The sequence below is a fragment of the Lepisma saccharinum genome, chromosome 24 (assembly GCF_977018435.1).
Source record: "Lepisma saccharinum chromosome 24, izLepSacc3.1, whole genome shotgun sequence".
Lineage (NCBI taxonomy): Eukaryota > Metazoa > Arthropoda > Insecta > Zygentoma > Lepismatidae > Lepisma > Lepisma saccharinum.
The window spans coordinates 17,452,731-17,465,042 of NC_139252.1; positions in this window are offsets into that span (position 1 = coordinate 17,452,731).

Here is a 12,312-nt window from a genome sequence, read left to right on the forward strand (position 1 = left end):
GTAACGAGCGTATCGTCCCACAGTTCCGTGTAGCCACACATGCGTTAAAAACTCCTGTCAGCGTGCTTCATTCGTAGTATAGGGCAGTTGATTGACGCGTCAACAACAGCATTTTGTAGTCAACTGAACATGGCGCAGTTCGTGCCAGATAAAGTGTTTTTGCAGGGTGTTCTGCTTCATTACTTTAACATGCAGAAAAGTGCTACCGAAAGTCATCGTATTTTGGTGGAAGTATATGGTGACCATGCGCTAGCTGAGCGAACGTGTCAGAAGTGGTTTGCACGGTTTAGAAGTGGTGATTTCGGCCTGGAAGACCAAGAGCGACCTGGACAGCCAAAAAAATTTGAAGACGAAGAATTGAGAGCATTGCTCGATCAGGATTCGTGTCAAACGCAGGAAGAACTTGCAGAAGCATTAGGCGTTGATCAAACAACAGTTTCCAAACGCCTCAAAGCCATGGGAATGATTCAAAAGATGTCACATTGGGTTCCACATGAATTGAAAGACATAGACGTTGAAAGACGAAAAACCATTTGCGAATTGCTGCTTCAAAGACAGAAAAGAAAGGGGTTTTTGCATCGCATTGTTACTGGCGATGAGAAGCGGATCCATTACGAGAACCCGAAACGAAAAAAGGCCTGGGTGAAGCCAGGTGAACTAGGTCCATCACAACCAAAACGAGATATTCACTGTGCAAAGGTTATGCTGTGCATATGGTGGGATATGAAAGGTGTGGTGTACTATGAGCTGCTGCAACCGGGTGAAACTATTAATGGAGAACGTTATCGACGACAATTAATGCGTTTGAAGCAAGCTCTGGCCAGGAAACGACCAGAATGGGAGAACAGACATGATAAACTTATTTTTCAACATGATAACGCTCGCCCACATGTCGCAAAACTGGTCAAAACCTATTTAGAAAATGTCGGATGGGAAGTTTTACCCCACCCGCCGTATTCACCAGACGTTGCTCCTTCGGACTACTACTTGTTCGATTGCATGAATAACGATTTGATTGGACAGCGGTTCACTTCTTCAGAAGATATCGAAAAATGGGTCTCTGACTGGATCGCTTCAAAGGATGAGGACTTCTTTCACCACGGAATCCGTCACTTGCCTGACAGATGGGCGAAAGTGGTGGCTCGCGATGGACAATATTTTTCTTAAGGTATTTATGTATTTTGTGTTTGAACTACAGCTTCAATGTGTGCGGAACAACTGCACGAATTAATTCCTAGACCAAATATATACATAGAAAATGTCGGAAAATTTAAAGTTGTAGGATGTTTTTGTTTCATTGGCCTGCCTGCGTTGGTGTTTTATTTCTATTATATCTAATTAATATACAATAAATATATCCCCTAAATAGGAATTGTTGAATTAAACCAGTTCAAATTTTCAGAACAGGTGGGAAATTACACATGATTCCGCTCTGAAATGGTCACATCAACAATGTGGAACTATTACTCAGTTTGAATGTCTATAATGTCCAGCATGCTTGTGCATTTACTCTATTTCAGTATATCTTCTTTCAAACCCACAGAGAATTAAGGGAAATGCATGGTATATTATGATTATGTACAAGTGTAGAGGAAGAAACATGGGAATACTGTAGTCTTCATGCTCTTGAATGGGCCAGTCCGTTGGAAAATAGGTACCTTTGTTTTCCTTCGGAAATGTCAATTACAAGTTGAAAATATTCTGTTTTGAATATGCCACTGTTTTATATAATCAGTATTTTTTTAATACAAACATACCTATAAACATGTGCATTCTACTTTATACTGCATTGCTGTGGCTGAAAGTTGCAGCATTACATATTTATACCTGTGTGTAACCAATGTTTAATAAAATGTGTGTGTAAGGGTGGGGTGACATAGGTCATTGAGCAGGGCTCCAGAGCAGAGCATCCCCCTTGAGTTGCCGCAAACTAATTGAAGTTGCAGCATAATAAGTTTTTACTCAAGTGTGTTTATTCTTAGGTCCCAACTGTTGTTAAAGAAATCTCCTCTCACCTGCAAACGGAAAGAAAAGAATCCTGTATTTATACTTTGCTCAGCTTTGAGCCCCCCTAAATATCTGAAGAAATCGTCACCTATGTAACACTCTTTCACTATCTCGTTCTCTCACATGTTCTATTCACAGTAAACCATTTGTGTTTCTTTGAACTTATAAATAAGATACACTGATGACAGAGAATTTCAATTTAACAACTCCTTCATTTATAACAATAGTCTTGGTGAATTCAACAGATAACAGCTGGAAATATTTTTATTTTCTTGAAATTCAGTTGATTTTTTTGTGTATGTATTTCTGTGTCAAGAGTAATTTTGATGCACAAACATGAAGTGCAAACATTTTTATTTTCAGAACCATTCTCTTAAGCTGAAAGAATAGATGATATTCAACGAACAACTTCCCCTACAATTCATTGCTCAAAATCACTCTCTGCCAGCATATTTCAGGCAAACAGATCAGATCCTGCTTTTAAAACATGGTGGGAAGCATTGTGTGATGATCTTACCCAAATTGAGTCAAGGTATAATTACCATGATCATATGAGGAATGTGTAGGTATAACATTTTGCAAATTTCTTGTTGTAACAATGATTCTCGTACACTTTCCTTAACATGTGTGAATCTGTTTGCCCGACTTCATGCTGTTTCTTCCCAAAGTCCATTCAATTGCTTGTTGTACAAATTGCACAATAATATTGAAGAAGTCCTAAATATATTTTAATTTGCTGCAAAGAATTACATGCAACTGTGGGAAACATGTATCTTCTGATAATACATTGTGGATTAAAAAAAAAGAAGTAACAATTTGTTCAAACTTAAGTTTAAAGTTGAATCTTTAAGTCCCCTTTTATGCATAGATATTCTAGTTGGGATTGAACCTACAGTTTAAAGTGAGATCCGAACCACTATGGACCTCCACTGGGTATCAAACAGGGGTCCCTGTGATTACAAGGTGGTGACATTACCACTATGCCATTGGGTATAAACTAATATACAAGTTTCCCAGTGGCAGAAGCTTCTCATGGAGCTTTCTTCCGAGGTGAGCGTCAGCCACTGGGCAGGTCACAGGTAGCGGATAGCAAATGGCCACCAGCTCCGAACAAGGCATAGCCAAATAAGCAGTCTCAGACTGAGGCATCAGTGTCTGGGAAGGATGATCTCTGGCAGGACCATCCTCAGAAAAGCCCATTGACAGCACTGTGACATGGCGAGAAAGTGTCGCCATCAAATAAGCTATGCCCCTACTGCCTTGCAGTGATGGGAGAGATCCCCAAAGGCTAAGGGAAGGATACCCTGACAGAAAACCAAATGGGTGGGAGGAACTCTGTAGGCCTTGTGAAGACAGTCCTCCTAGGGTAAAATACCTCTGATAGAAAATTCTGTCCTCCAGAGTGTGGGTTGGGCATAGGGTTGACAGCCCTTCCCTATCAAAAGCACCTTGTTCAGAAATCAATAGAGCAATGATGGAAGTCATTATGGAAAAGGAAAAAAAGCAATGAATAAGGTACATGATTGGATACTAACTACTTGGAATGTAAGAAGTCTACATACATGGGCTGGTTCACTAAAAAATCTAACAAATGAACTTCATAAATATAGAGTACATATTGCAGCGCTCCGAGAAATGTGATGGAAAGGAAGTGACATCTTTGAAAATGATGACTATGTGATCTTCTACAGTGGCAGCATGGAAGCAAATATCTTTGGAATTTGTTTTGCTGTGTGCTGAAAAAGTTAAAACACCTTTTTATCAACTTTGAAGCAGTAGATGAACATGTGTGTTGTCTGAGGATCAAGGGAAAATTCTTTAACACGACTTTTATTTGTGTGCATGCACCCATGGAAGAGAAGGAAGAAAATGTTAAGAATGCATTTTATACCAAGATGGAAGTTGAATATCAAAGAGTACCTAATCATGACATCAAGATTATTATGGGAGACCTAAATGTTAAAGTAGGGAAGGATATGGAGTGCAGAAATATTGGAAGTCACAGTCTACACACTGAATCAAATGATATTGGCTTAAGGCTAATTGACTTTGCCCTTACAAATAACTTAACCTCAACTACAGTTGTGACGTCCCATGGACCGGAGTGTTCCTTTTGCTTGTTACCCCGTCAGTAGTTTTGACCTTGAGGATACCTCTCTTTCAGCACCTTCCTCAACTTCAGTGTGCTGTGAAAGCGTGAAGGTAAAGGTTGCATTATCTGCTTCTGTGGTGTTCTATTTATATACTGTGGTCCCGCGGATGTCACAACTGTGTTTGAGGGTTAAAATCACCGATGATTTATTACGATCAATAGACAAGAGAATTGCAGATTTTTTATTTGTGGCATATACTGAATAGAGGGACCCATGGTTTTGAAGAATGAATGTGAAACAATAACTAAGGACTAAATTCACGTTGATCAGCTGTGTGTAAATACTTAGTTAAGATAAATTTTGGATTGGTGTATTTGTTTTGCTTAAACTCACAATATAATCAAAATATTTTTTTGAGGGAAGTTAAAAAATAATGTTTCATTCTCAAAAGTACGTAATTGTGTTCAGTGAATAACAAAGCATAAGACATGATTAAATTCACATCATTTAAAATATGTCTTGATATATTTATATTCCTTTTTTACTTGAATTACTCTTTGCTGTTAATCTGTATTTTAAAGTTATTCCAAGACATGTAACAGTTGGGCTGAAAAGTTCGTAGGCTAACATAGTAAAAAATATTTTTTTGACAAAATTCGATTTTATTATTCAATATAGTTGCCTTTGAGGGCGATACAACGATTATAGCGGTCATACAATTTTTCGATGCCATTTTTATAGTACGATTTCTCTTTAGCCTCAAAATAGGCCTCAGTTTCGGCGATTACCTCTTCATCAGTGCTAAATTTCTTTCCAGCGAGCATTCTTTTAAGGTCTGCAAACAGGAAAAAGTCACTGGGGGCCAGATCTGGAGAATATGGTGGATGGGGAAGCAATTCGTAGTCTAATTCATATAATTTTGCCATCGTTTTCATTGATTTGTGACACGGTGCATTGTCTTGATGAAACAGCACTTTTTTCTTCTTCAAATGGGGCCATTTTTTCGTGATTTCATCCTTTAAATGCTCCAACAATGCTATGCAATAATCTCAGCTATCTCGATCAACTTCACTTTACGATCATTTAAAATTATTTTGTGGACTTTTTTGATGTTTTCGTCGGTAACAGCCTCTTTGGAGCGTCCACTGCGTGCATCGTCTTCGATGCTCATTTCGCCTCGTTTAAATTTAGCAAACCACTTCTCAACAGTTGATTTTCCTGGTGCAGAGTCCGAATAATGTTTATCAAGCCAAGCCTTGGCTTCAACAGTATTTTTTTTCGCCCAAAAGCAATGCTTTATATTAACACACGAAATTCTTTTTTATCCATTTTTTCACAATAACAAAAGCTGCTTCACTCACAATGCTATATCTCACGAACTAATTATCCGGCAGCTGTGAAATTTATACATGTGTCTTTTGAAGGTTAGTACTAAGTAAAAATCACATGTATTTAATTCTAGTAATGCCATCTATGAGTCAGCCTACGAACTTTTCAGCCCAACTGTTAAATATCAAATTAGTAGCTCCTTAGAGTCCCACAATGTGGCCATGTGGTTAAGGCATCAGGTTTTGGGCTTGAGCTAGGAAAGCATGCTGGTTCGATCCTAATTGGTAATAACTTTCTTCTGAGATTTCAGCCAATGTATGGGACAGGCCACCCACAATCGTGAGGAAATTTAGGAGCTAAGAATGAATAGCATAACCTGATCATGGGAACCTACAACAATGAATGGGGGTTCGTCATGCTTCCCACACTTCATCCCGTAACTGGTTGAATAATCGCTCACCTCTGCTGAGGCATGTGGGAGTTAGGCTGGCAGATCCTCAAGGGCTGTTGGGGAGGGGGAGGGGGAGTAGCTCCTAAGTACTACAGCACTTATGAGGAAATCTGCTTCGAAGTATACAGAACTCCATTTATCCCATTCATTCCAGAGGATAAATTATATTTTTTATCTCTAGCAGAAATATTCCATTCCTTTTGACAATATTTTCCAAATGGTTCGAGAAATATTACTTTTACCAATTTTTTTTTGGTAGAGATTCTTGACTGGCAAACACAAATCCATTTCTTCTTCCTGTTAGTTTTGTGACCAAGCAATTCCACGATCATATAGATACCTGCCTGCAGTACCTGGGAACTTGAGGTAAGATTCATCAGCATCTGACTCTTATTCAGAATCAGAAAAAAGCATCTACAATATTCAAGACTGACACATGAGTATTTTATGAATGACTAGTTTCTGTATTTAGTTCATATCACACTTGACAATTTCTCTTTCTAATCAAGGTGATATGAGGTATCAATGACACCATTTTCAGTGACATGTGATACTGTAGTTTTGAATATAAAATATGCATATGCCAAATTAATGCTCACAGTGAGGTAAAAAAGTCAGTTTTCATGTAATTAAATGCTACAAAAGGTGAGACTTTTACTTAAATATAACTGTAAGTAGAATTCCATTAAGAATGTGTATATAACTAGCTTTGATTCTGCTGGGGATAATAAAATTGTTATCTAGGCTAGTCTAAATTTTGAGGTTAGGCATACTGTGCTTCACATAACTGTCAGTTTAAATTATTTTATTGAATCAACCTGAAGAAAGTTAAGTCACACCCAGAACCCTTATTTCACAGTTAAAACTAACTGAAAAGAAGGGATAGGCCTTTAGTCAGGTAGGGGAAGTTATAAAACTGATTCTAATGCAATTTGGTTTTAAACTGATTACTCGTTTTCATTTAAATGAAATTTCAAAAGAAATTTGGTTCTGGGTGTGACATAGACAGATCAATCATTTCAAAGAGCTCTAATTCAACATATTTAACATTATGCCGGAAAAAGAAAGTCACTAGCCTAATATGGTTCATGTCCTAATTCCCTTCAAAGTTGGTCCCTTGGAATTTCACATGCTTAGCCCAATGAGCCTTCCATTGCTGGAAGCACTCCTGAAATACCTCTCTTGAAATGTCTCTCAACTTTGCGGTCGTGTTGCGCATAATGTCCTCTTGACTGTCTAAACGGAAGCCTTTAAGTGGAGATTTTAGCTTTGGGAACAACCAGAAGTCACATGGAGCCATGACCATCATCATTATCTCCAGTTATCTTGGTGTTGAGAAACTCTGCATCCCTGTTGACAGTCTCCAGCATTTCTTGTGCGATGTCACTTCAAAGTTCTCGCTGGGCAAATGTTTTGCTGCTATCTTGTGCATGCCTAAATTCTCCCGTAATATTGAATGCACAGAATATTTGCTAATACCAATGTCATCAGCAATACCCTGATTGTCAAACGACAATCTTCCATTATCATGGACCTCACTTTCTCAATGTTTTCTGCATTCTGCCTTGTTGATGGCCTCCCAGAATGCTGATCACAAAGTTCAAGAGGCATTTGGCAATGATGTCATGGGAGTTACTCAAATAATAAAGATGTGTGGCCATTTTTGAAGCAGTTGTACCAGTTCTTTATTATTTGAGTAACTCTCATGACATCATTGCCAAATGCCTCTTGAACTTTGTGAACTGTTTTAGTTTTCGTGTTGCCAAGCTTCTGGCAAAACTTGATGCAGTATCTCTGCTCCACATGTTCCGTGTATCCCAGCCAACAAGAAAATGTGACGTTACACAGAGACACACTCGCCAGCTGCCTCTCATTGACTGACGGGTCTAACACACCCAGCAACATGCATGCACATGCAGTGTAGCCAACCTACCACAGTTATTTTCCATGGGAGAAGAAAAGGTCGGATATTTTTAGACAGGTCATGTATTGTAGTGGCAGGAATGGCAGCTGAGCAGCTGTTTCCTGATAATGTTTCCAACTAACCACTTTTTGGTACATAAAAGCCCCTTGATGCACGTTACTAAAGACTTACTTAAAATTAAAGCATAATTGAAAATTCAAAACATTTTTAGATTAGTTCATCAAAATATAGACTTTAAGATTAAGTTTAATGCTGTTTAAATAGTATTTGGACTAACTTTACTTTTTAAAGTGGTAGGAGCACTTTGTCATGGATTGGCTCAGTAGTTTCCTTCTCCATACTAGAGTGGGTGAAAAATATACAAGCATGCAAGTGGCAGAACACTTAGATCCTTGAACAGCTTCTACATAGTTCCTTTGGTCTTTCCCCATCACAATTCTTAGAAATTTCTTTGGTGAGTTGACAGCTAGCCACATGTACTGCCGGCGGTACAAGCGTATGCTTTACTAGCAAACCAGCAGAGATTTTGTTTGGCGTACCCGGAGGCCAAAATTTCATCTTCAGTAATGTAGTCTTATTTACTTCCTTACGTCCTGTAAGTACCTGTATGACCTATTATTAACAATAATATGTCAGAAAATTGTATTTTTTCTTAGTAGGACTCTATGATTTACCATGAATTGATGCATAGGCCAACATGACAGCCGGCAGTACAGGGGATTTGAACCTGCTTATCATAGTTGATATGTTTCATGTGCTCGAACATTCACAGAGAAGATTTATCAACAGTAGTATTATTACAATTGCTTTCATTTGATAAGTGTCATTGTTGTCACCACTTCCTCCTTTTATTGTTTTCCTGTATTTTGTTGTTACTCCGCTTTTGGCAATTTGCAAATGAACATCACAATGATGGCACTCATTTGTTCAAGGTGCAGAGTTTGATTCAAAAAGTGAATGGAGCATATCAAACTACTATGCTCTATTTTTCTCTAACTTTATTTACAACATTGTATTGATAAACAGAAATATATAAATAAAAATGTATTAACATATAGTTTTGTTTTATTATTAGGAGCATATCATTGTAAAATTCATATTAATTGTGATAAAAAATTGAAGAAAACCCAATGAAAAGTATTTAGTGTGTAATTAGTTTATGCTGTAATGCACGTTGTAATATGTAAATGAGTATTATGTTTTATAAATATGTGATAAATAAAAGATATGTAAATATGGAAACATATATAAGAAAAGATAGGTAAGGTAAAAAGGTAAAGTTCGCTGTGAATAGATCACCGTACCATGAAAGCACATTTCAAAGATGTGGGGGTAGGGCCCTGCATATTCTCGATCTTGGCCATTTTGGAAGTGATGTGACCAGCTACATGCTTAGGCTGCCTTTACCTTGCAAAGTTGCTCCCATGTACCCATTGATTTGAGGCTTGGTGAGCCCAGGAACTGCTTTCTGCGGGGACAAGTTCAGAAAAATTCCGACCTTACATCACCTACCTCGGGAATCGAACTTGGGTTTCCTGTGTGGCGGTCAAGTGCCATACCAACTTTTTTGGGGTAAGAGGAATACCCCTAAGTGGTAGTATCTCCTGTTTCTCTAAAGTTTTTCTAAAGTTTCACACCTATCAATTTTCTCAATTATATGGATTCTCATTGGGACAAACACCCTATCCATATGTGAACCAGGATTCGAACCCCGATCTCTGGCATTGTAGTGCACTGTGTTAACCACTCCACCACGGATGTTGACAATGACTAGATCACAGCGGCTGTCTTGTGAGAAAAAATAGACAGATATAATTCATTTATGGAAAAATATTTTAGCTTATACTAACTTTTTTGTTATTAAGAAACAATGTGATTTGGTTATACATGTCAGTCTCAATATTTTTTTTAGACTAACTAACTAACTCTCTAGCCTTCTTAAACCCGAAGGTTCATGGCTGCAGCAACACTTCCATCTGTCCCTATCTTGAGCAAGATCTATATACTCTTTTCCATCCCTACCGATTTCCTTTAGGTCCATCTCAACGTTGTCCCTCCATCTTCGTCTTGGCCTTCCTACAGGTCTCTTACCATCTGGTTTCCCAACAAGAATCCTGTGAACTCCTCTTTCCTCTCCCATTCGTGCCACATGGCCTGCCCACATAAGTCTTCTTGATTTAATTATTCTAATAATATCTGGACATGAGTACAAATTATGTAGTTCTAAATTATGTAACCTTCTCCACTCACCTGTCTCCTCATCCCTTTTAGGTCCAAAGATTTTCCTAAGGATCTTATTTTCAAATACTCTCAATTTATGTTCCACTTTCAATGTAAGGGACCAAGTTTCACACCCATATAATACTACAGGCAAAATTACTGTTTTGTATATTTTAACTTTTAGTTTCTTAGATATTAAACGAGAAGAGAAAAGTTTATGAAGAGAGAAGTAACATGCATTTCCTGAATTAAGCCTACTTTTTATTTTCTCTTTAATATAATTTTAATTTGTTAATATTACTCCTAAGTATTTGAATTTGGAAACTGGTTCAAACGAGTTGTTATCAATAATTAGATTTTGATTATTACCTAACACTTGGTTTCGGCCTGTAAGCATATATTTAGTTTTCTCTTTGTTAACTTCCAAAGCTATCTCTTTAGCAGTTTTGAAAAATATTTTAGTATTATTCTTAATTGTATTCACATCATCCCCCAGTAAGTCTACATCATCTGCATATGCTAACAACTGAGTCGTACCATTTAATTTTAGTCCTTCTTTAGTTTCTTTTACCTTCCTAACAGCATATTCTAAGGCAAAATTAAAGTTCAATGGAGATAATGCATCTCCTTGTTTTAACCCATCATGAATTGTAAATTTGTCAGACATATTAATACCCACACAAATTTTACTTTCTGTTTCACTGGTGCATATTTTTATCATACTAACAAGCTTCTTAGGTATTCCAAACACTACTAATATATTATATAATTTATCTCTTTTGACCGAATCATATGCTTTTTTGAAATCAATGAATAGCTGATGGACATTTTGATTATATTCCCACTTTTTTTCAAGTGTCTGTCTGATGTGAAAAATTTGATCTGTAGTTGATCTGTTATGTTTAAATCCACATTGATAATCACCTATAATTTCATTAGCATATGTGGTTAGTCTTGTTAAAAGAATGTTAGACAATATTTTGTATGTTGTTGAGAGTAGAGAAATTCCACGGTAATTACTGCAGTTCATTTTATCACCTTTTTTAAACACAGGAACAATTATGGATTCTTTCCACTGTTGAGGGATTTCTTCTTTATTCCATATTAAACAAATTAATTTATGAATTTGACATATTAATGAATTTCCACCATATTTAATTAACTCAGCTGGTATTAAATCAATGCCAGGTGCTTTGTTATTCTTTAGCCTTTTAATAGCATCTCTAACTTCAGTCAAGTTAGGTTCTGGAACTAAAGGTTCTGCTGTGTGTACTTCATTAACTTCTGATTTATCTCCTACATGGACATTTAAAAGGTCATTAAAGTAGTTCTTCCATCTATTTAGAATATCGCTTGGGTCAGCTAGAAAATCACCGTCTTTATCTTTTATTACGTTTACTTTAGGTTGCCACCCCTTTCTAAATTCATTTACACCTTTATATAAATCTCTGATATTTTTATTTTTGCTGTTTGTTTCAATTTCGTTAATTTTGCTTTTCAAGTAATCTCTTTTTTTACTTCTAAACGTGCGGTTAACTTCTTGCTTTATTTTATTATAATTGCTTAGATTTGTATCATCCGAGTTATTTAGCCACCTAAGTCTAGCCTGATTTCTTATTTCTATTAGATTATGACTTTCATTATCAAACCATGGCTTACTTCTTCTTGGTTTATGGTATCCTATACTTTCTTCAGCTGCTGATTCTATTGCATTACGTATGTGCTCCCAATTCTTATTTACGTCTGTTTCATTTATATTTTCATCATCATTTAAATCCTGCAAAACATCAAATCTATTTGACAGTTTAATTTGGTAATCTTTCTTAATTCTTTCATCAGTAAACTTTCCTGTATCAAAATTTATAACTTTTAGATTTTGTTGCTTATAATTTATCCCTGCGAGAGTCTTTCTCTTAATTTAGCAATTACTAAATAATGGTCACTGGTACAGTCAGCACCTCTATGTGTATGAACGTCAATTATACTAGTATGCCTTCTCTTATCAATGAGAATATGATCTATCTGATTATGAGTTTTACCATCTGGAGAAGACCAGGTATATTTATGGATATCTTTATGTTTAAAAGTGGTACTTTTCACAATTAAATTCTTTGAGGTTGCAAAAGTAATCAATCTTATACCATTATCATTACTTAATTCATGAAGACTTTCTTTACCAATCGTGGGTTTAAATGTCTCTTCTTTGCCAATCTGTGCATTAGTCACCTAACAGAATTTTCATATCATACTGAGAAAATTTATCAAAGACCTGTTCTAACATAAAAATT